Source organism: Scatophagus argus, chromosome 22 (genome assembly GCF_020382885.2).
Source record: "Scatophagus argus isolate fScaArg1 chromosome 22, fScaArg1.pri, whole genome shotgun sequence".
Classification (NCBI taxonomy): Eukaryota; Metazoa; Chordata; class Actinopteri; family Scatophagidae; genus Scatophagus; species Scatophagus argus.
The window spans coordinates 5,740,152-5,765,788 of NC_058514.1; the positions used below are offsets into that span (position 1 = coordinate 5,740,152).

The 25,637-nt window shown below is 41.4% G+C and overlaps 1 long non-coding RNA gene across 1 annotated transcript in view; it reads right to left on the reverse strand.

Moving 5' to 3' along the window:
- Positions 1-25,637, reverse strand: part of LOC124054088 — a 72,595-nt gene that overhangs the window by 36,452 nt on the left and 10,506 nt on the right. Inside the window, exon 2 of the long non-coding RNA XR_006842315.1 lies at positions 14,664-14,792. This is a non-coding gene — a long non-coding RNA (uncharacterized LOC124054088). The remainder of the gene's footprint in view (positions 1-14,663; positions 14,793-25,637) is intronic.

Sequence of the window (25,637 nt, forward strand, 5' to 3'; positions counted from 1 at the left end):
CGAGGAGATGGACAGACAAGAAAGCTTGAAAAGAAATGATGGCAAAAAGTATAGAGAGGGAGAGTAATGATGGGAAAAGAATGAGACAGGGAAGACAAAGGTCTTAGAGGCATAGTGTAAGAGGCAGGAGAGCAGGAGCGAGAGACAGCTCAGACGGAAGGGTAGATAAACACTACTGTGTGAGGAAGTGTGAGAAACCCTGTGTGTGTGTGTGTGTGTGTGTGTGTACATGAGTACACGTGTATGTGTGTGTACTGAAGTCAAAAGAAAGTAAAAATTAAAAGAAAAGACACATCAGACCGTTCAAGCGTGTTCTCACTGATTGTTCCTTCAGGTGTCGGTTCCACTTCATTTTGATTTTGTTGAGCAATGCATTATATAAACAACACTACAAACAACAGTCAGTCCCGGCTGTGTTCGTCACGAGGCACTTCTTTGGTGTTTCTCCTTGCTTTTCCGTCGCATACTAGCCCCAGATTTCACAAGTGGATGAGCCCTGATGGGAGTTGGCTGATGCATAAACAGCCATGATCTAGCATATGCTGTAGAATTTGTACATAAAGAGGTTTTGAGCTTGATTTAACATGTGCATGCAAGCGTATGCATTGTCAGTACCGACATTGGTAAATTAAATCAGCAAATTTTGATTTGCATACTGATAGATACTGAAGAGTATCTATTAATATGTAAAACAACAGTGTGCACTATGATAGAGTGTACATACCGTTGAATGAGTGTCTCACAGGATCTTTGGATGTCTGGAATCATAACATGAGCGAATCATTTTCATGTGCATGTGTTTGTGTATCTTTTTGATACAAAAAAGTGCATTGCTGATGACATTGCTGTGTTATATCTGAATATCTACACAGGCTTGCATCTGAAGGCTATGGGGGCTCGCTCTCCACCACAATACTGCATTGCGGAGGATTCCCCTGGAATCTCTCTACTGTGTACCGAGAGCAGAGACATTAGAGATGCAACTGTTCTCTGTCCAACATCCTCTGTCTGGTCTTCACTTCGCTCCCTTTGCTGCCTTTTGCGGTGTTGTGTCTTATGAGCAGAGACACGTGGGCATTCAGGTGTGCACAGAGAGGGTCGAGTTTGTGTGAATGAATGAACTTTCCATCAGTCTGCACGGCCTTGCACTCGTGTTTTTAACTGAAGAATATGGCTTAGGAATTACAATGAATGAAAAAAAAACAAAACAAAAGAAAAAAACAGAGGTGGCATCTGCACAGATAGACCAAAACAGCTCGTACTGAATGTGAAAATATGCATGAGTGTGCCCAACAGTCTGGATGTGTGTGCATGTGTATTCTTCCTGTACATCTGTGGCAATGTTTGTTTGTGTGCATGACTCTGTGTTTGCATATGTGTGTGTATAGGTGTGTGCAGTCTGTGTGTGTGTGCTACAGTCTTATTGTATGATTTTGTTTTCTGTATATGCATACACTATTTGCATGTACACTTTGCTAAAAGTAAATGTGTGTGTGTGTGTGTGTGTGTGTGTGTGTGTGTGTGTGTGTGTGTGTCTGCCCCTGTGTTTGTGTGTACACATGTCCGTGTGTGTTTACTGAATGCGGCTGGCTTCAGATCCTGATGGCCGAGTGCAGGGAAAAGAGAGAGAGGGGAGTCAGGGAAGCAAGGATAAGAACGAACAGGTCCAATCCTCTGAAGCTGATGACTGTGTGTTTGTCAGAATGAATTTATTTATCACACATGCCAGAGAAATTAGCATTGAAATGATTCTGGTGACAGACTCGCCCTGGATATCTCCGATGGCAGACACCCAAAATGTTTATGTTTACAGAACTCGAGCGGGAGAGCAGAAAGGGACAGTGGTAGGAGGACGAGCGAGGGTGAGAGAGAGAGAGAGAGAGAGAGAGAGAGAGAGAGAGGGAGGCTATGTGGTGTGGGGAGATAATAAGAGAGGTAAGATTAGGTAGAATAAAAAAGCCAGGCCAAGAAAATTGGAGGAAATGCTGAAAAGAGATAAAATATGTAAGAAGACAGAGAAAAAGAGCAAGACTCTCGAGGACGAGCTCCGCTGTAGAAATAGTTGAATTGTGAGTCACGCTTGATAAGGACTTCAGCCGAAATAAAAGAATGTGCTCCTCCTACACAGAGGGAGTGAGAAAAGAAAAGCATATAGAGAAGAATAACAGAAAGATACTCCTCTATGTATGGGAGAGAAACTGCCCATAGTGAATCGATGCTGTGAGAGCAAAAAATGTAAAGAGAGGTTTAAAAAAACATAATAATAATGAAAAAAGTTTATCGAAGAGTAGCACAAAAGCAGGGTCAGTGCAGAGGAAGACATCAGGATGAAAGCTTCTAAGAAGAAGTGACGGAGCGGAGAGAAATGGGAGAGAAAAGGGCACAGTGGAAGGAGAACTTGCCAGAAAAAAAGTGTGGAAAAGGAAGTCGTAGTACAGTCGACAGCACGGGCCGGTATATAAAATATATGCACCTTCCAATGCCATGTGCACGATAATTTACTTCCACCTGTCAGCCTTTTTATTACTAACCAGTACATCACAATATGCCCACCTCACCCAAAGATACTGACTGAGAGACTGAAGTGCAAGAGATGATCAGTGTAAGATGAAGAAATGGACGCAGAAAGGGAGAGAAGGGAGGGGAAAAGAGAGAGGACATTTGCAAATCACAAAGTAAAAGTGTGTTGCCATGGTAATAGATGCAATAGATGCAGTGGCTGAGTGCATATAAATTAGTGTGAATGTGGATTTCTGCAGTTCTTCACAAATAAATATCTCAATTGAATTTTCTCACTTATTGCACCGGAAGCTTTTAATGTCGGGGTCCGTCGCTGCGATCCCCACCTGTCAGCCTCATTCGTGAAACCTTTCATGTGCGCAGGCTTCCCCGCCGGCGTCCAATGAACGCCATCTAAATGATAAGTGGAATGTGTGCTTTCACAGAAAATGAATCAAGTCAAAGTTTATCTTTAGTTTGATAAAGCTTAACAGAACGTTTGAGGGGGATTCATTAACAAAAAAATGGATTCTCACTCTGCAGATAATATTCGCATCAAACTGAATCGCTATGATATCTGACTGCGACTGTCAAGCATTATTCATTAGTCAGCTAGACTGTAAGCGAATCCATAGGGGAAAGCACATAAACCTTATTAAATCATGCAATAAAGCTTCAAATGAACCACTTTGCCTTTTCATTTGTGTTGATTATTGGAGAAATCAAAAGCTTCAGCTGATGTTGTTGTTTTGGGCGGGTCAATCACACAAGTAATTGTTTTCTGTACTCTGGCCAATAATACCATCCAAATGTGTACTAATAACCTAATCAATGTACACTCAAAGGCAGAGTTACACCAAACACAGGCTAAAAAGCTAAGCAAAGCCGGAAACATTCTTCCAGCACAACATTAAACGTATGGTTACACGAGGTTTAAATGAGATAAAGCAAAAGTAAAGAAATTCTGGTGCATAATATTCTGACGCTGAGATGCTTGAAATTTAATCCCTCACAGGCTTAGACGTACAATTTATCCTTCTGTTTACCTCTGATTTCCCAATTAAGCTGCATATTAAATGAACAAAAAATGTTTTTACATAAAAATGTATGCATAAATAAAGTATTACAATAGATAAATAACTCCAGGGGGTCTACACTTTGCACATGAATAAAACTGCACAGCTCCTGCATCTACAGAATACTGTGGGCAGTTGCTTAAGCACAGCGTCAGTTTAACTCTGTATCTGTGCTCTGTATTCGTTGGCAGCTTTTGTTTTCTGTTCGTAATCTTTGTGTTATTGTGGTAATTAAGCACTTTATTTCTGAGCCGAGGCTGGATGCGTAGTGACGCTCTCCACTCTCTCGCTGCAGTGATTGCAGCAATGCTTGGGTGTGGGGAAGAGGAGTGGATGTTTCTGGGTCACCAGCTGCCTACGTTTTCTGCAAACACAGCACTGCTAGACCTCACCAGCTGTTTTCTCTCACCATCTCTACCGCTTCGAACTTCCTTTCACTCTCTTTGTCTTTTTTTTTTCCCTTCTTTCTCACTACATAATACTCTGTGCTGTTTCCAGATGCTTTGCCTACGGCTAGAGGAAAATTAACTGCCTCCTCTCTTACTATGGCCCTACTTCTGTGTGTAATTGTGTTCGTATATTAATAGAAAATAGATAAGAGAGAGTTAGGCAGGTCTGCAACATTAGGACAAAGGACATATCGATCATTAGTGAGGAGTGGGGAAGAGAAGGGCAAACAGAGGAGACAGAGGTAGTGGAAATTTTCTTTTGATTTTGGCTGTGGTGTCATCAGGAGGAAGCATTGATCATACAGCTCAGAGAAAGATGTGATTACTTTCCATCCTCCAATTCATTTAAATACCACTCTATAACCTTGCAAATGCAAAAGAGAAAAGGAGGAAAAAAAGGAGGAATGCAAAAAAAAAAGAAAATCTAAAAAGAGTACGAGAGCAAGAATGCAAATGGCACTGGGAAAAGAGTAATTCGACAAGAGTGATAATTCTAATCCTACAGCAGTTAAATATGCATAAATGGGATTTAATCCATGAGGCGGCAAATGCGTGGAGCCACAGTGGTAGTAATTGTAACTGTTTTAATGTATGTCCCATATTATGTATGAGTCATTTAGATTGCTGTTTGAAATGCTAACGCATGTAGTCAATGCATGTGGTCTGTGTGTTTGTGTGCATGTGGGGGTATACTTTACATGCATACTTTTATCGTAAACGTGCAGCTCTTGGGCCTACTGGCGCCAAAGACGGGGACTCAAACTTTGCTACTCGGACTCGAATTATGCGAGTCACATGTGCAGTGACTGCAGACTCACAAAAGACATGAGATTTGAGGCTTTTGAACAATCTTTTTTTTTTTTTGCCACATCAACATTACAAATATGACAAGCTGAATGTTATTCTCTCCCTTATTATCACGCATAATAAGTGCAGTTCATCATAACCTTTCAATGTGATAACTTTGCAATGCTTTACTTCCTGGAAGTGTCTCTCCCGTGAGTTCTCACTCGGTCCATAGACTTAACATTGTGCTTTGGGGAAGTAACTGATTCAGTAACCGATGAGACTTTTCTTGTTCTTGAGAAGCTGTATTGTTTACTAACTGACACTATACTGTTCATTTACTCTCATATTTACTGTTTTTCCAGCAGGTGGCGGGGCGAACCACCAAACTATGGGGTCAGTTTGTTATTTCACTGCAGTGAGAAAAATTCAATATAACAGCACAGCCCTACTTGTGACCAGAGACTTAAGACTTGATTTGGAACTCTTAAAAAGATGGCTTGTGAGCATCTCTGACCAGCGGGTTCTTAAGTGTCTTTAATTTTGTTTATCTCTCTCTCTCTCTCTCTTTGATTGCCCTAAAACATCTGCAGATGTTTTTTCCTCCAAGAAGGACAACTCTATCTTCAATCGTGAATATGGATAACAGCGAGTAAGAGCAGGTGTGGAGTTGAGTGGTGAAAAACGAGTTGACATTGCTGAGTAATTACAATTTAAATGCGTTCCCCATAACTGATGAATATGCTACACCAGTTCCTGTAGACCTGCACTCCAAACATAATCTTAATCAACATGTTCTGAGCTCCTTGCTAATCGCTTCATAGTCCGCACGTACAGTGCTATTCAGTCTTGGTGTTTTGGAGATAATAGATCAAACACAGTCAAGTACTGGGATTTGTGTGTAGGGGTTACACACATCCAAAGACACACAGATACCCAATTCCATGAGCACACACTCTTCAAGTTAGACCTCTGTGAAGACTCAAGCACACAGTTAATGGCTTCACCAACACATACACACACATTTAAAGGACAAAGCCACACAAATTGTACGCAGACATGAAAAAACACACATGGAAAGGGGAGACGGTAACGCTCAAAGGCCACGCTGGGGGCCAATTTGAATTTAAAAAAAGAGAGATCAGTCACTTCAAGCCAAGATTATCATTTCACACACACGCTTTGAGCTGATGCTGGTAGAAAATGTTAAGCACTCTGACAGCAGTCAGCATGTCCTTGAACACACTTCACTATGCCACAGTTCAGCAAATCTATTGGGAACAGTTACAGTAAGCACCACCTCACCATCACACGCCTTCAATAAAGAAAGGGGGAACTTTTGGTCTTCAACCAATCAATATCTCCAAACCTCGACAGAGTCAAAGCCCTCTGATCCCACGTGACCCTTAATGCAGATAAGATGTTTGCTCACAATTTACACTGGTATTTTCAGCAGGGCAGGCAAAAGGATGTACATTATGGCTATCACTTTGTGTGTTTATTAAATGTTGCAAGCTAAAAGTAAAGCCTGAGGAGATTCCACAGTGTTGCACTGAACACAGAGAACACAGCATGATATGTGAATGCAATGGTCAAGTTACCTCTTGTATATCACATACATGGGGTACTGCAACAAACCTCACACAATGAAGGCAACGCCGATCACCACTTTGCAAAGGAATGGGAGCATCACAAGAATGAACAGGGGCCTTCTGTCACAACTATTGTGATGTTAAAGCAAAAGAGACAGGATAAAGGCCTACGCAAACGAGTACATGCAATAAGAGCATGAGGAACAGAAAGAAATGACACAAGCGAAGGGATGAAGAATAGGAGCCAACATGAAAGGGGTTCGACGTAACAGCAAAGATGAGAGAAGGTTGGAATTAGGGAAAGACATGGAGGATGAACTGTCAAAACCAAATAAGCTCTGTCACCATGAAATCCACACTTTCACCAGCTCACTTTACCGCTTAATCAAAGTCTAGCCTGAGTGATTACATGGCCCCTTTTTTTCCATGAAAGTGCCACTATTTAAAAAAAGCTCCTAATACTGCGCTCTAGGAATCATTTCTAATTTATTCTCACCAGTCCTGATCTGCCAACCAAAGCTATTATGGGAAAGTCAGGATGATGTGCTGTCAGAAACCAGAGAAATAGATGTCATCCACAGCAATAAGCCTGTAATAACTAGCGTCAAATTATTTTCAGGGCCGAAGTAACTTTTCCCTCATCTCCCCATTTGGCCCCTGGCGTCTCTTTTGCAGCTTGTAAAATGCTTATTATCATAATTGCATAACTACGCATAGAGCATTTGAGATGTTGAATTGAGGCAATATATGCCTCTTCTCATCATTAACATACAAGAAGATTACTGATCTCCACTCGTGCACACAAAAAATCATCCTCTCAAGTGGACATATTTTCTCTAACAGTTGTGACTAAGGCTTGCATATATGAGGTACTGCATACACGCAGTCTACATGTACTGCACAGCAAAGGGGTTCAGTCTTCTTCTTGCATTTACATTTATTTTCCTGAAAGAATATGATTCAGGCGTTAATCATTAAGCAAGAGAGAATGACTGAAAGGGGACGAGAGAAGGAGGACAGGGACAAAGAGAAGGAGCACTTGGTTGTGTTTACGGTGGATCACTGTAGTTAAAGTGACATTTTGGTGAGATGTGCACTTTCCAAAACCCCTGTGGGTGTGCAAGGGCATGCCCAGCCATGCCAGCCTTCTCTACACAGTTACATTGTACCCTGACACTAAGCACAACAGGCAGACCAGGCCATGCGCCCAAACACATTATACTCTCCCCTATCTAACACTCAAACAAATACACATTAATTTTATCATACCTGACATAACCACAATACCCTCTGATAATCTAAAATGAAAATGTGCGCACACACACCTTCATCTCCTGTGAGATTACACAAATGTGCCTCTCTTTATGCCCTCCAGTAGTCCATCTGGGTACTCAAGAGTTTGAACTCGATTTGTTCCATATTGGCATCATATAGTGACAGCTTCATGTTATAAGCACAGCTAGCTCCCTGTGTTCTGCATATGACCCACAAGGTCTCAGCCCGTGGCCTGGCACATAAATTTAGGCGGAGGCAAAGCTGGGTGACAGTGATGTGACTGAACAGGACACAGGAACAGGTTTTATGGGGGGGATCGAGAAAGAATATTGTATGTCTGAATTTTGACAGTCTGTTATAGAATCATCTTGGGTGGATTAGAGGGGCTTTCATTCTCAGTGATGCGCAGCAGGCCCCAGTATTGACTAAAAACAACATCAGTTGATGCAGAGAATACACAGAACACACATACCAATCAGATAGTCTGCTATCTCGGAGCGTTAAGGGGAGTGGATGGGGAGGGGGGGCAGTATGGGCCAATTCTTTCACACTCTGACACAACCTCTGATGCTAAAATGTAAGCAAAATGTTGGGGCAGCAGGCAAAAAAGAAACTGGAAAGAGACAGAAAGAGCAAGAGAGAGCGACAAATAAAGGGGAGGAGTAACACGCTAACCAAAATTCCCAACTCCTCTGAGCACAAGTGCTACAGCTGCGCTCCAATGCCCCGCCAGCATCAGTGGTAAACAAATAGCACACATAGCCTCTGACCTAAAAATGTCAGAAACAGTGAGTGAAAAACGATTGTCTTAAAATACTGGTACATAGAGTGTTTTGCTCCCCAACTCAATAAGGGAATATATTAACCCAGAGTCACCTCTGCGTAGTTCAAGAAAGGATAAAGTGCCCAACTATTTTTTGTGATGGGGATACATTAAAGTATGAAGCATATTTTAAGCTACAGTATGTCAGTGTCCAAAGCTAATCTAGTCAATTAGGCATGGTGACATTAGTGTTGGAAAGTGTGGCATTAGTGTCAGTCAGTGGGTGTCAGTCAAAGCACATTAGCATGTCTGCTGCTCGAGCTGCACTTTTAGCGACCGCACCTAACTTGAACGTACAAGGAAGGCATCAGGTGAACCATAAAACATGACAAGAAGCAGCATGGCAGGTTCATCAATCATTACAAGGTTTTTAAGTTATTTATTTATTTATTTTTAAATAACACAAGCATACGAGCATACGTGCTGTGCTGTCAACAAGGGCTTTTTTCATCTGCTGATAAGCAATAAAGCCTATTGAGATAATGTGCAAGGCGATTTGATCACACAAACATCATGAAGGAGGATACCATCACAACAAGCTGTATGTTAATTTCACATACAACTGTAGCTTAACTAGACACCCAAATCAGTGGCTACTGTTAAGGTGATTCAACAGTGCAGCAAGACAGCAAGGCAGTTTTTAATGACATGCACTGGTGTCACCTGGATGCACCTGTGGCTACAGGGCCAAGGACTAAAACCGCCTCTTCATTAAAGGAATATTTTTACATTTTGGGAAGTAAACTTGTTAGATGAGACCACTCTCATGCCTGTGCAGTAAATATGGAGCTTATCTTAAAATAAAGACTGCATATATAGGAAAACAGTTTGTCTGGCTCTGCCCACATGCAACAAAATGGACTTAACCAGCAACTCCAGCGCAGTTGCCAGATTAAAATGATGCCATTTCTTGTAAACCAAACCAAGGATACATTAAGAGAGCCTCACTGAAGCTACGACCAAAATATGATCTTTTCCTAGTCCTAACCAAGTTGGGTTTTTGCCTAAACCTAACCAGACCTCAAGCACAAATTTTCCAACTTAACATTAAACATAAATAAACGTAAATTTACACAATAAAGAAATCCGGCATTTCAAAGTCCTCCTGTCCCCATCTTATGACTTCACAGCTGGCAAGGCTGATATCCCATAATGGCACTGTGGTTCAGAGAAATGATTAATGTTTTTACAGCACAACTCAGGAAACTTTCTGAATATTGGTGAGCACTGTCGCTGACAAGTACAGCTGTTGGCACATTGCCCAGTCTGATTCAGCCTCTCAAAGTTTGGCTCCTAAGAGGGACAGAGTGATGGGTCTGGGATCCTTATTGAATGTTGTGCAGATTGTCAAAGATGCACAGGGGCAATCTATGATTTCATGCTGAGCTTCAATCATTGGTTTGGGGAAAGGAGCTGTTGATCCATTACACTACTGTCATCAGTCACGGAGCACTGATACTCTAATACAGTATGTACGAAAGTACGTGTCAGCAATCATGTTGTGTTTTGACAGGTTTTATGTGAGAGGCTTGGAGGAATTGTTTTCTGGAGAAAGCACTTCGATCATTCGATCACTTTGATCTTGGCAAAGAGAGAGTGATCTGTGTGCTAGCACCATTAAAATCTGCTGCAGATACAATTAAAATCTGCCAAAATACGTTCATCCTTCCCAAGAACATTAAGATCTCATTAGGCCGAGGATGATCCAGCCCAATAATTCTATCCATCTCTCCAGAAAGGGAAGGAAAGGGGAAGCTGTACCCCTTATTTCCTCTGCATAACACAAACAGTACAACTCCAGTATAGTCTGAACAATTTATACTCCATGGAGCTGCCAAACTAACGGCAATGTTCATGTCTCTTCTGTGTTTGTATCTGGATCAAAGACAGTCAGTTTCTTGCGAGTGCACTGCTGTTCATCAACAAACTCATACAGCCCAGGTTTTGTAGCACATACAAATACAAGTCAGCAGTAGACTTTTCAAATAAATCTGCACTTTGAATAAATAAAAAACATCATCAATAAAGTAGCTTTGACAAAAAATAAAACAAGACATCACTGCAATGGATTACCCAGCCGAAGCAAGTTTAAAGTCCATGTATCTGAGTCCGTCTACGATCTTAAAATTAATGGAAAAATGGCTGTCATAAAAGTATGAAAAACACAACAATAAACAAGAACCTGAATTGGAGGATGTTTGGCAACACTCCCACTGCAATGCTGAACCGTGTGTAATCTAAATGAACGGTTCAATCAAACACTCTGTGGCTTCAGCAAGTAACATCACACTAAGAGAAAATGCAAGGGAAAAGTCAAACCCAATCACCCCCAGTGTTAACCACCGTACAAGGACATTGCTGGGCTATGACCGTCGTCTTCAACTTAATGGAAATAGTTCTATGGTTCAACAAGCACAATCAGCTACAGAGTGCTAACAACCTTGCTGACCAAGAATGTTCAATTTGTGCTTCTTCCCCTTGTTCTTTTCTTTATATAGGGGGCAGAAATGTGTATATAGGCATACTGCTCACACACACACACACACACACACGTACACACTGGTCTAAGACTCCAGAGACCCACAGCGCCCTTTCTCTCTCCCTCTTTTTCTAATCCTGGCAATTAGTGAGAAATAATTAACGATAAAAAATGAAAAAGTTGAGGGCAGGGAGCCTTGAAGATAGAGTTCTGCACCGTAAGCATTCAATTCCCCCTCTCAAGGTCCTCAAGGTCCGCTGCTCTCTGGCTCTGATCCTCATACAGCTACTGAAGGAGGCTTGAACAAAGGCCTCTTTGATATCAGCCCGCCCTCCGTCACTTGCTTCCACTCCCTCCTCCTATATTTTATACATGCAGTCGTTTTTATTTTCCTGTTTTCCTCTTTGCACACAACTTACAACCTCCCACCTTACATCAACACCTCCCATCCCTCGCCTCATTTCATCCTCCCAATACCAAGGTTGAGGCCTGCCTGCCAAAGGTCCGTCTGAAAAATAACTTTGAAGGTTACATTAGACATCTGCTGCACCCCCCAGAGTAAGGTATTGTTTGATTGCCTCCCTGTGAAATTAATAAGAGCCTCCATTAACAATCTGGTATAAATAGGGAGTCTTCATATGTGTAGCCGTGAAGGGACATTTGACACAGGTGAACCTTGATCATGCGATGCCGCAATGAGTGATGGGGGAACAGGGAGGTCGCGACCTTGAGAAGTCACATCGGGGCCACATATAAGCTTAACACAATCTTGCGATCAGAGAGAAACTGCAATGTCATCCCATCCACATGTCTGTACAGGCACTTTTTATTTAAATGTGACAACTGCATGTAAACATTTTTATTTTCCCTGACAAAATCAATATTCAGTAGTTCGGTGTATGAATTTATTTATGTATACATGCATGGATGTGTGTCTTTATTTGCTCAGCAGACAGACAGACAGCTGAAGAGAAGGCAAAGGAGTAGAGGGAGGAAGAGAGAGGGGGGTGGAAAAACACACTCCTGAGCACTCCTGCCCCCTGGTGGCAGGTTGCAGTAGCACTTCTAAGTATGCAGGGAAATGCTGTGACTGAGTTACAGAGGAAGAGGGACCGCTGTGTGAATAGTACAGGGGTTTCTGCTTATTGCACCACCTCTTCCTCCTGAAGGGTGGCTTTGATCTTTGCATGCATTTAAATTCCAAAGAGGCAAAAAATACCACAGGGTGGTAAAGCTCACTCATTCATAAATGCAGCGACTGGGATTTAGATCTTGAATTACACAGAGCAGACATCATTTCATAATACTCTTCAAGTTAATTGTGTTTCAATTGCTAGATATTTCAAATGCTTTATGTCAGAATTTGAATATTGCCTTGATAAAGATGCTTTATTTGCCATTAGCAGAGAGAATTTAGCACAATTTGAAACATTCAGATACACCAGTTCTACAAGAGGCATTTTAGATGTCCTAGAGAGATGTCCCTCTCATCTTTTAGGACACATCTGTTTGTTTAATCTCATCTGAAGGACTGCACACTTTTGTGCAAGAATTCAGAACAGGAAAACGTATGAGCGAGTGCAAAAGTAAAATCAAGTAGAGCAGACAAGGCAGGATTGTCACAGTGTTATAAATGTTTGAAATGCCTGTACAAAGGTATTTGATCTGGGGGATCTGAGTCGATGCTGTGGCTGCAGTTTATACTTTTGGCCAGCAGATGGCATCAGCAGTTAGTGCAGTGTGCTGTGGTGCAGTCCCTGATGTTGCCTGTCCCCTATAGGTCAGTGACTACAGTGAGGTAAGTACATTTTGTTAATCTGCTTGTGGACCAGAGACAAAGTCATCCTGGTCAGACAAACTAGGGTCCAGATTTCAGGCAAACATTACAACTCTATGCAAAACCGGAGTCATTTCACTCAGCCTCCATCAGTCCCTGCATGATATTTCAAATCCTTCAACTGCTAACCCTCCCACACATTTACACTCACAGACACACATGCATCTCTGTCAAAGTGTCTTTCACCTAGCAGCGCACCAGTTGATTTTGTGTGTGAGCGTGTGTGTGTGTGCAAAAGAAAGAGAGAGAAAGCGAGAGATCATTAATACACATGCTAAGGAGCATGGTAAGACTTGTCTGAGGAATCAATAGAGACATCAAAAGGAGGAAAAGGAAGATTAGATATTGACTGAGGTAATGGGCTGAGGTGGGAAAAATTGCATTTAGCTAACCGGTGGTTTCATCTAGCAGTACTAAAATGGCCAGTCTAAATGGATGAAGAAAAGTGTGCATTTTTTCCTCTGAACTATAAAAAGGGCAGACAGTATCATCATGAGAATTAAGTAAAGTATTAAAGTGGTAAAATAGACAGTGTGACTGCCTTGTAAGAGAGAAAACATTTTCTTCAAATGGGTTTACAAGTTTAACACTGCCACCATTAGTTGAATGTTGTCATTTTTTGGTAAAAAAGAAAAAAAAAGAGCAATTCATCACTTTCAAAGGGACACAGCTTAATGTACTATGATGAGACTGTTTTTAGTCAAGACCTCTATGGTGAAGAAATGAATCTGCCTGGGTTTTTTTTTCTTTTGATCCCACACGAGCTCGTTTGCTGAAGAGAAATGTGTCCATACCGTATCTTGCCTCTAGGCTGGGCTGAACACTAGCAAATGACTGTTGGCCAGAGGTCAGTAGAAAGCCACACCAGAACAGTAAACTCCAGAGCTCACTATCCAATCAAGAAAGCGCTTAAAACCTACAAAAATAAATAAATAAATAAACAGATTTTCTGCTTACAGGCTGCTCCTGACTTTGACGACTCCCAAACAAAGAGAAGTCACAGGAATCCGCATTTGATAAACCAACAGCAGTAGCAGAAAAGAAAGCTAATAAAGAGGCAAAGACAGTTCTATCACTTTATGGAAGTATGATTACCTCTGAAAAAGAAACACATGGTGATACAAATATGTATTGATCTGAACAGCCACGTACTGAAGGTACTCTAAAGAGATAAAAACAGACGGCTCTGAATTACTTATTGTATTATCTGTAACCTGTTATTTAGAATGCATTGCAATGTAGTTTTTGGTTTCTTAATGGAATAAATGTACACAAACTCAATAGACTCAGTGTTCCAATTTTACTCTGTTTGAAGATGAAGCCACTATTGTTATGTATATGTAAACATTCAATCACGCTTGTATGCTGAGCTGAAAATATCCATGTATAATGGTACTGCAATACATAAAAAATGTAGTGACACCACAGTACACAGAAAATCTATCACCACAGTGAAGACCAAATCTCCATACACCTTCACCTCCATGGTACTAATATGACGACTACTGTCACTCTCATTAACATGTTCAAAGGCACCTGAAAACCTGAAAGCTGTCACTTTCTGCACTTCAAAGCTACAGTTAGGATGACAAATGCATACATTATGATAATATTTCACCTCATGTAATGTAAATGTCACTGACCAACCAGGCCAGCAACCAAATGGAAATAAACTGAACGTATTTATAACACAACATCCTTACTAATTCAACCTCAAAAATCAGCCTGAGAAAAATTCCATTTGTAAGTATCACAAAGATGTGATTTATCACGGCCGGAATAACTAGTCCTCTTCCCTGCTATTTACATTGCTGCCATTGTAATAAGAAAATAGATCATCTTCGTACCTGAAATCTTAACAAGTTGACAGGGCAGGTCCCTCATGAACGTTTTGCAGTCTCTTTGATGGCACATCTACTCTGGGCGCTGCCTTCATTGTCCAGAGTCCATCTAATCCCAATGACACTTGCCATCACCTAAAATAAATAAATAAATAAATAAGAAACATGACACCTACACAAGTTGAATTATATATATACATATATATATATATATGTATATATATACTGTATATATATATTAGCTTGCCATTAGCGGGGGCTTTAAGCCAACGCTAGATCGGCTAACAAGTCCAGCCACAATTTAGTAGTAACATTAGCTAAAGTTAGCAACAAGTTCCATAGTTAATGCTATTAAATAGCATAGAATTTAGCATGTGGTGTATGTTATGTTGAAGCTATGCAAAGGTTAACGTTTTTAAACAAATGTTAATGAATCTATGATGGACATCAACATCCTATTCTGACAGCTAACCCAATCATAATTTGTTCATCCGCACCGCTTGTAGTGTTGTTTTAGATGTTGGAGGGTCAGTGTAATGTTATACTCAAAAATCATGGCTTCAGGGACCTAAATGATAAATAATAATCAGGCGGTTCAAAAAACGTCAACTAATTAAGACGTGCATAAACTGACGGAACACATTGAAAACAGAACCTGAATAAATTTCTAGACAAAACTTGCAAATGCATTTGTTTTCATAGGTGTGCTGCATTACACAATTCAAATAAACAATTCGCAATTAATTAACTATTATCTCTGGATGGACAATCGAACTCTCAAACTGTGTTAATAAGTTTAACAAGGTAACAAGAAAATCAACTTTACTAAGTCAAATGCTGTAGAGTGAAAACTAGAATATTTGCCTTTGAGATGTAATAGTAGATGGAACAGAAGTATAGAGTTGCATAACATGGAAATGCTCAACTAAAGTACAAATATCTAGAATGTGTACATAAATACGGTACTGGAGTACATTCCACCACTGCTGCCCATTTACTCATAACAATATAAGCATCTCGTTTATGTTAGCATCCATCCATTCGAGGCAGGGTACAATGTTTACTGAGATTACTAAATTATAATGTGTGATTTTATATGCATTGTGACTGAAAATTTTATGTAGTGTGTATTGATGAAGCCTGTTCTAAAAGGTACTGGAGGGCATATTAGCAGTATTATTGTCAGCATTATTCTTATAAAACGCAACAAAACCAAAAGGTCTTCCCTGGAAAACTGGCACCTAAAATACTTTTGCTTGGTAGACAAAAGACTCTTTCGTGGTTATGACATGTGTGAGAAAGTGTCCCTGTCATTGGCAGGTCCTTGTGCAAGACAAACCACAAGGTCTGTGACAATTCTGCAGCGAGAGAAACCGATCCAAAGGCACCCCAGCCTGGCCAGATCTGGAGGACGGTGTCTTAGAATAGTTTGTTCTGGGCATCATCTGTGGTTTCATCAGCAGATATGTGGAGGGCCTTGAGGCTAGAAGCCTGGCACCACACAATCTAACACAGCTTTTATTAACAGGGACTTCGTCATACCTGCTGATGTCGGTTACCGCGATCTGGTTTTCTGGCCACACAACACGTTCTTATTGTTCAGGACTAACTCTCTAGCATGCGCAGGACATGCATCACTGCATCAGTCCCCATCAGATTGGTGTGACACAACACTCCTTGAGTCTGCTCAGAGATGAATTCAACCACCACAACGAAAGAAATGACCAAACATCAGAATGTTAATGTCCTTTCCGGTCTAACTACTTGAAAAAATAACCGGGATGGAGAAAGTCACAATGGCTGCAGGGCTACAGGGGTTAAAAAAATGGTAAGCAGGTTGCATAAACAAAATGTTTATATGCAAATGTTCAGCAAGGTACAGCACCAAAACCAGTCCTGTTGCATTTAGGTAGAATAATCCAGAAGAGAAGGACAACTTTGGGATTATATTCCGTCTTGTTCAAACCAGCAGGTAACCAGTATGTGACAACAGCTAACTTTGTAGAAATTGCTTATGACCTTCTTTTCTTTGGTAGCCAACCAACCAACGCACTGCTGTTTTTATCTCATGTCTCATTTTTTCTTACTTTCTGATGTGTATCGGATAGGAAAAGTTACTACTTTATCTGAGAGAAAATATACAAAATAAATGTATTATTAAAACACACACGGAAATGGTTTTGGACCGGACTTTAGTGATCTAGTATTTGCTAATATTAAAAATAAATACTACTAAATACTAAAAATAATAATGTCACTTATTTTTACGATTATAATTTGGTTTTATCAGCCATATCAAAAAGAAGATTAACTTTGTGAACGTTTTTGATGTCGCATTATTGTGCTGTGGCTTTGGGACACAATTCGAGCCTTGAATAATAAACTAAGCAAATACTATTCAACAAATATGAATAGCGAACAGTCACACATACTTTTTGTGGGGTTTTTTTTATTATTATTTACGGAAATCACCTTGGCAACCACTGGCTGTTTGCCATCGAGGTCCACTATCATCTCACGACGCTGATGCTGCCAGAGTTTTCCCCCTTTTTGTTTACATTTATTTATTCATTTCAACTTCCTTTCTTTAAGGCCACAGCGTGAATGCAGCATCACCGCTCGTGTGTCAGTGCGCGTGCCTCCAGCCGGGTGTCACGAGGCTGCAGTGCACGTGAGCATGTGCCCGTATGTGAGCGGCGGTGCACGCTCTGGGAAAGGAGAGGGGTGGGGGTGCACGCGGCGCCGTATGTCACTTGATCTCGAACATCAGAGCAGATAGATGAAGCTAAAGCGATTAAATGGCGGGGGGGACTTTGCGTCACTGGAAAGGTGGCTGCCCTGGATATGTGAATGGATTAGGAAGAGAAGCACATGAATGAAAGAACAATGAATGAATGCTGTAAAAATGATTTCCTACATTTAATTGGGCCACTAGAACCTCATTCAGATGAAGTTACTGAATAGACTGCACAAAGTCTCAAAGTGATGTAAGTCACGTGAGAAATCCATGTCAAGTCTTATCATAATCATCAGCTGGAGGTCACGTGGCTGTAGTTTATCCATTTACAAAGTGGACAAAAATAAGTCTTCTGAAAACACAATGTTGAACACAACTCTTGTGATCACTGAGTTCAGATGTTAGCTTTATTATTATAGCAATGCATCCAAATTGAAGACGCCGCACGGGCCAAAATACTGCAATGACGACACACAGATTCTACTCTGCACCTGTTTTCAAATGTTTTCATTTTTAACTTAGAATATCACATATTTACAGCCAGTTCAATACAGTGAGAGTTGTGCTTGTTTCTTATTGAGCGTTTGGTGTGGGTGGTGGGCATTACAGAAAGATAAGCCACATATTTACCTTTTTAACCATCTTTTGATCACACTGTTTGTTCACACTGTTGTACAAAAATATTAAAAACGCTTATCTTGTCCTGTATATTTAACTACTTCTGAGCTTGGTGAGATAGATAGTTCGATAGATTGTTTAGATAGTTAGATTGTTGATATTTTTAAACTGAGGTTAGTGCTGGTTTGTGATTCTACTATGTGCTCAGTTACAAACTGCTGCGCTTTTGGTTTTGGTTTAAGCAGTGTCACAGGCATCAAACCCTCCTGATCAGATGGTAAAACTGAAAACCAGACAGCTCACCAGAGCTCACTACAGGCCACGATGCCCACTCCAGGCTGAGGCCCCCGGAACTGCAGGACCCCCACCAGCCTCACTTAATGTCAACTAGTTGTGATAATTTAATTTCTTTTCCGATATTTACAATTGAAATTCAATATCAAATGGAAAAAAGGAGCCTCTGACACAACACATTTGTTGTTTTACTTTTGTAATTCCACAGTCCTTAAATAAGCTGAGGAGCACATTGTACATCGCACTGAGATTAGGAGTAACACGTTGAGATTAAGAGTAGCACGTTAATACTGCCCACAAACTCATTTTTGCCTCTCTAGCAGGTGAATCCAGCCATGAATTGATTTCAGCAAGTCTAAAAACATGTGTTGTGACCCTCTAGACGCCTCTCTGTGGAGAGCACATATAAAAGTTGACAAATATCTGCAAAATGCTGCAATAAAAACATAAACTTCAATAATGTTGCATCAAGATCACAATGAAATGTCTGGTTCCCAGACTTTTTCATGTCAAGGCCTCACCAAAATTAGACCACTGATCCCTTTCCGATTATCCCAGGCACCTCCATCTGGCAAGAATTTAGCTTTTAGATCTTTTATTACAGAAAGTCTGTGGCCAAAATGGTCATGTATTCTGTCACTGTGTTACTCACAGTGAAAAATAAATTCTTCTCCTTTTTGCAGGGGACCCTCTGGAACTATTGAGAGACCCCACTTTGAAAACCACTGACCTAGAAGACAATAAATGAGCCACAAAGTAAGATAAGCAAACTTTAACTGTAACTATAGTTGACTGTGACACATTTTAAGCTCCTTGTTATGTTATAATGATAATTTCTGAGACATTAATAACATAAAAGTTAGTGGACACTCACCACTGAAACTGCAGATACTACAGAAATATTATATACTACACTGTAACTCCCCAGACTCACCTAATATTAGATTAACAAGATTACATTAAGGGATGGAGCACAAAAATGTCCCTAAAATCACACAGAAACACTAGAAAACGTACAAACAGTGAGACTAAAAGAGAGAAGGATGATAAGGTTACCGTAAAGTAATAAAATATAATTAGAAGATATGACATTATGTGCGCAGTGTGTGTGTGTGTGTGTTGAGATGGAGATCACTGAAGGAAAACCAAAGAGAAAGAGGTGTGTGTGTGTGTGTTTGAGGGTGGGGGGGTTGTAGGTGAGAAGATTATGGATTGATAAAAAGAAATAGTCACCAAAACCAGAGCCCAACTACCCCCTACCCCAAACCCCCTCCCCCAGCCTGGGGTTGGAATTAATGTGTTTCTATTTTTGGCTCGCCCGTGTTTCCAGGGGAAACCTAATGACGCAATGACGTCAATGCAGGTCACCAGCAAGAAGCAGACTGGAGGAATTGAGTGGCTTCCATTAGAGGTTTTGCAGCATTTTCCAGAGAGGAGGGAGGAGGACAAAATGGATTAAGAATTAAGAAATGCACAGAAATAAAATAAATATAGAGCGAAATGAATGGGAGGCAATGCGACTGACGTCTGGGAAGAGAGAAGATGGAGGGAGGATGAGAGGGTGGAGGTGGAGGGGTGGTGGTGATGGTGATGGTGGTGAGGGGAGGGAGGGGGGGGACCCTACTGCTGCATATCAATGGGTGCCGTTCAAATTCCCAGGGATTATTGGAGGGAAAAAGGGGGGGAAGACAAAAATGATGCACGCTTCCTCGGATCGGTGACGACTGGGTGAGCCCATTCTATTTTTTTAAAAATGATTTCCTCTTTGCTTTATTGTTGAAGTGAGTAAAACAACAACCTGCCATTCTGTTTTCGTGCTTATAGACAGTGTTGCCACATAGAGAGCCATTGAGAAATTCCTCCCCGAGCGGTGAAGCGTGAGTGGCCAGTGTTTTCTCCGGAGAGACGTGTTGATGTGTGATGATAGGAAAGCACATATATAACTAAAAGTGTCTTCGTGTGGACTTCCGCTGAGTTGATTGCAATTTCTTTCTGATTAACCGCAGCGGTGGACGTGCTCCGTCTACAGCCCCGTTAGACCGATGCAACACAAATTCTGCACCCGTCGATGTATTTCTATACATTCACAGCTGGGTGCGAGTGTGCGCTGAGGGGAAATGCATCTCAGTGCGATGTCTTACAATTTTCGAGGACTGGCCGTAGTCTTTGACATATTGCAAATAGTGGATCAAGGCGACACTTGCAAGCAGAAGCGGTGTCGTCTAATTGCCAGGCACTCGGCATCGTTTTGGAGAGTATAACGTAAACGATTCCGGTGAGTTTCATAAAGATCGAGCTATCTATAGAAATGGAGCTGGATGGTCATCATTTGACATGAGGCTACTTTTCATAGAGCCGGGTGGCGTGTGTGTGTGTGTGTGTGTGTGTGTGCGCGCGCGCGCGTGTGTGTGATGGCAGTCGTGCGCGTAGAGCCGAGAAGAAGTAACGTTACTTCTTTTTAGTGGAATAGCGAAGATTATAGATGGGGGGGGGGGCACACGCACACGCACACGCACAAACACATATAGTCCACTCGGCAGGCTTTTCAATGCGTTATGGCAACAAGTGCCAATTCATGCACGATCAACTCATCTTCAGGCTGCACATCGCATCGTGATGCCCCCCACCCCCTAAGGAAGAGAGAGGGAGAGAGAGAGATTTAACACGGCTGTGTCCGGTGCTTTATTGCATTTCCCTTTTTTAAGTTTTGCTTGGTGGTGTTTCTGTCACCATTCTGTTTTAACCAACTCCACTTTTCCCTCTCTCCACAAACTGGGCTCCCGTGCAGGGCGTTCACCGCGCAGTGAGCGAGCCGCTTTGAGCTCCACGGACAGGCTCACGGTGCATTTCAGGACCACGGAGAGCGCTCTCCCTGCATCCACCGTTCGGAGGCCGATGAGCAGGTGTCTGAACGCCGGACCGCTCATCCCTCGCTGCGAATGTGGCCCTATCTCAGCAACTTCTACAAGACGGAGGGCTCACACTGATTAAGGGCCTGTAGAACTGACACTGCGAAAATTAGATAATTGGCGCCCGTTCAAGCCATCCCGGAATAAACCACATGTTAGTCATTAAGTAAATAAATAATCAGACGCACACAGTATTCAGTCAGTGTATAAGAAAGTAAGCCGAATGTGGGACAATGTAGGACGCTTTTAGAGAAAGAGCAGTAGGGGATGTGACACTTTTTTTCCCCCCACATATGACGCATGTGGTGAGGTAAGTGTGGCAGATGCCTACGTGTGCAGATGGTCCAGTCTGCTGGTCCCTATCCGCCCTGGGCTTGACGTAACACCCATATAGGCCCCCTCGTCCAGATGTGGTCATGTGCTGTGCTGTGCTGTGCTGTGCACGCCTTCTCAATGCACACCACAAAAGCCCCCTTTTTAAAGCCCTCTTTTACGAACTTGTTCTTTACTGGAGCATGAAATTTCACGATGCAGGCCTGCACACTGAATGGATTTACACTCGCAGTTTAGCTTGTGTCTGATGCTGGATCTGATTTGAGTTCATCTGGATCCTGAATTCAGATGCCAATTTCTAGATTTATATTTGGCTGGTTAAGAAGACCAAAAACTATGACTGCAAACACAAACTGTCAAGATTTTTGTTACAATGAGGGTAGATTGCATATGTAATCGTTATTCTCTGGAAGAGCTGGGATTCACTGTTCCTTCTCTATAAAGGCACCGCTGCAAAATCATTTTGGCAGCTAGATTTTAATATAACAGCATATCTGTTAAAACAGATAATATTTTTTTTATAATAAATGCTTCTAAGTGGAGGGTCATCCAATCTAAATAAAGATGAAAACAAATTCTGATGACAACGTAAACTTTACGAAAAACACTAAAAGAGACACTCCCTCAATAAACCCTCAATAAAGCTGCAAATGTCAAAGAAAAATTTAAAATGAGCTACTAAACAAAGAAAACAAAGTGATGATAACGACGATGAGAGTGCAGAAAACTGTGTGGAGCAGCATTTTACTGTTTGGCGCTTAAAAAATGTTGTTACTAATATGATCAAAATACACCTTGGATGAAAAGTTGACGTGAAATTCTTATTTGGAAGTTTATAAGAATGTTGAACGTTGAGGTGGTGGCTTTGCAGGCAATTATTTTATTATGATAAGGGTGTGGCACAGAACTGCGTTTACAGGAACTATCTGTATCACTGAACTCATTCGGTATGAAAGATGCAGCTAAGTAGTTCATGTTTTCTACTGTCTTCAGACGCTGTGGTGCACAGGGACGTGTGGCGGCTGCCTCGTGATGGCAGACAGCTGGATGCTTTACTGGTGATCCTATAGGACATTTGGAGTGCATCTATTTTTTTTTTTTTTTCATATCAGATCCAGTTGAGAAATGAGCTCACTGGATTCGTCACCCCTTTTGGTGAGGTGCGAGTGGTGATGTCCTAGTTGTATATTCATGGTTTAATTGTCTCATGCAACCTTTTAGAGGTTTCATGTGGTCTCAGTGTCTCAGGGCTCTGGCATGGCACAAGCTGATGTGGGTTGAAACATCCACATTGAATGTCAGAGATTTATTGCTGCTGTGGCTTTGTGACTTATAGTGAATAAATGGTGGAAACAATTTTAAGGCTTATTTGTCTAAGCGTGATTAAAATTGAAATATGGAGATGTAAAAACATTTCTTCCAGTTCTTCTAATATGGTAAAGCTCAGGGATGGTGACTTTTGGTGGGTCAGTTTCAAACTGGGTCAGTATTTTGACGTTCGATATTTTGATTATTTTGTCAACGTTAGAGATGGCTTAAATAAAATCATGAGTAGTGTGTTTCAGGTGCTGAAGCAGCTTGAGGCATTTATTCATACTGCACCACAACACTTATTAAGCTGATGAAAGCAATTCACACAATTGGAATGTAGTCTTATATATCAGGAAAAGACTTATATTACAACATCCAGCTCAGATATTGTGTTAGTAGCTGAATAAGCACTGGCTTACTGTCCGAGAAACCAAAGTTAAATGAAATGAACGCCTGTGGAATCTAACGTAAGCTTGAGGCAGTCAATAGTGCTATTCGGAAGTGACGTCACTTCCTGTCAGGGTTCATGCAGAGTTAATGGAAGCTGAAGATCTTGAATGTGGTGATGGTGGAGGGGAGAAAGTATCACATCATGGGTTTCATCGCCCAAGGAAAAGACAGAGAGGGTGGCACTCCTGGCCAACACTCAAGACATGTCCAGGTATATCCTTCTGGCCTGACGGCTGAACATCGTTTGTTCACTTTCAAAATACAAAAGGGACTCTTTTGTTCCACAAGATGTCTGGAGCCGGGCTCTTACAAGTCCTTCTAATGTGAGTCTTGGACACATTTCAAATGTTCGAATGTCAAACGCGCAAGCTGCAGAAGTGGAAGATACAACTTCAGGACTTCTAGACTTAAATTTCAAGATATTGAACCTGTTGCAGTCATCCTTCTTTTTTCCAGAATGGAAATGGAAGCTTTTTCTTTTTGTTTATGAGAGAAGAGCATGTGTGGTTCATCACAGGTGATTCTTAAAGCCATCTGCAACCACAAACTGGAATACATTTGGACAGAGTCTGTAGAAAGAAGACTCGAGATATATTTATGCACATGAATGTCAAAAATGACCAAGAAATGGAATAAAGTCCAACTTGATTCCTGGAGATTGCGGATCCACTTCACAAAACATATGCACGAATCTCTTTGGCGCAAAAAAGCTGAACAGGTTGCACAGAAACTTGCATTTTCTATGAACATCAATTCCAGCACCAATTATTCTATGTTTCAATTATTTTCTAGACCTACTGATTTTATCAAATCCACACAATGGAAATGATCTGCGTCTGGGAACAGAAATGCGAATATTCCACTTGATGTTTGGTTATTCAGTGACAGTAACCCAAACTTCCTAAATGTTATTTAGGACTGGTCAGCGAGGCTTCATTAGAAGCAGTTTGGTTGGACACTGAGGTACTGAATGGTGGTTAGACTTACAAGGAGCTCGCAACTAGAAGCTCTTTGGGTGAAGTCATGACCAAAATCCCCCGACTAATCAGACCTCTGATCAGCTTTAAGACCCTTCAGAACCCCTCATTTAATTACATTATGATACGATCACATATCACACCATGTGATGTTGGAAATCAGCTGGCAGGGTTTACATACTGCAGGCAGGAAGATCCTGTCAAGACCAGCAGTCAAAATTATGATACCAACCATTTTACCGTCTGATAAAGACGCTACGCTAATTTAATCAGCGTCCAACTCTGCTGATGGCTAATTAAAATGATGCAGTTCCTGCATTACTTGCTGACGTAGCAGTATCCACAGTATCTGTACGTTTTGTCACGTCTCCGTCGGTTCAGAGGGTCATTCAGAGTCAACATTAAGTATACATACCCAGTTCACAAATTAACCTGCAAAACCTAAATCCTGCGTTGGCTTTGCGTACATCTCTAAAGAAAACAGTAAGAGGCGTTTTGTGAATGAGAGCCGTCTGGCTCTCTGTGGATGATGGAGGGATTGCGTTTAACAGAGGAATAGTTCAAGCTTTTCCAGACTGAGGGGAACTCGTTAAGTCGGTTAAGAAAAGGGATTTCTGACAAAAGTAAGGCGTCCAAATCGATGAATTATTTTTGAAGTTTCTGCTGTTTATGAAAAGATTGTGGACATGTGGTCACCTTGACGTGATGAGCAACATCTTCTTTTGTTGATCCAGACTTATGGATGATTTATAGAAGACTAATGAAAATCATTCCTAAGAAAGTGAGGTAAAGTGTCAAATTCACGGTTTACATTTGTTTCTCAGCTGCTCTTAGAACGAACCGAGAGCATGGTGTCCAGGGGCTTCAACCCATATTGAACACTACCTGTTATCATGCATCAGATGTACTGAAGGCTCTTTCGTTTTTTTGTTTTTTCAGCATAGATGCTGAGGAGATCACCCCAAGATGATGAAGTCAAATTTTTGTCCTTTGTGGGTCTTTTTGCGGTCTGGGCTTGCTGTTCCAAAGGTAGTAGCCAGGAAGCCCTTACCCCAAAAAGTATCTGCACTGGATTCTCGCATCTGAACCAGGCGTCGCCTTTCTTTCCCCCTGATGGAGCAGTGAGTACTTCTGCTCTATGTGGGTGTGGTGTTTCAGCGCGAGGCCACTACTCATTTACGGCATAGACACTCAGAGGATCGTTCAGAATCTGAGATTGTCAAAGGCCTGGCCAATGTCGGGTGTGGCATCTGATCAGTTGTGAAATACGAGAATCTGATTTTTAAATAGGAAGCGTTTGAGAGGCGTAGCACAGGATGTGGCAGAACAGAGCAGGCAACGTGAGAAAAAT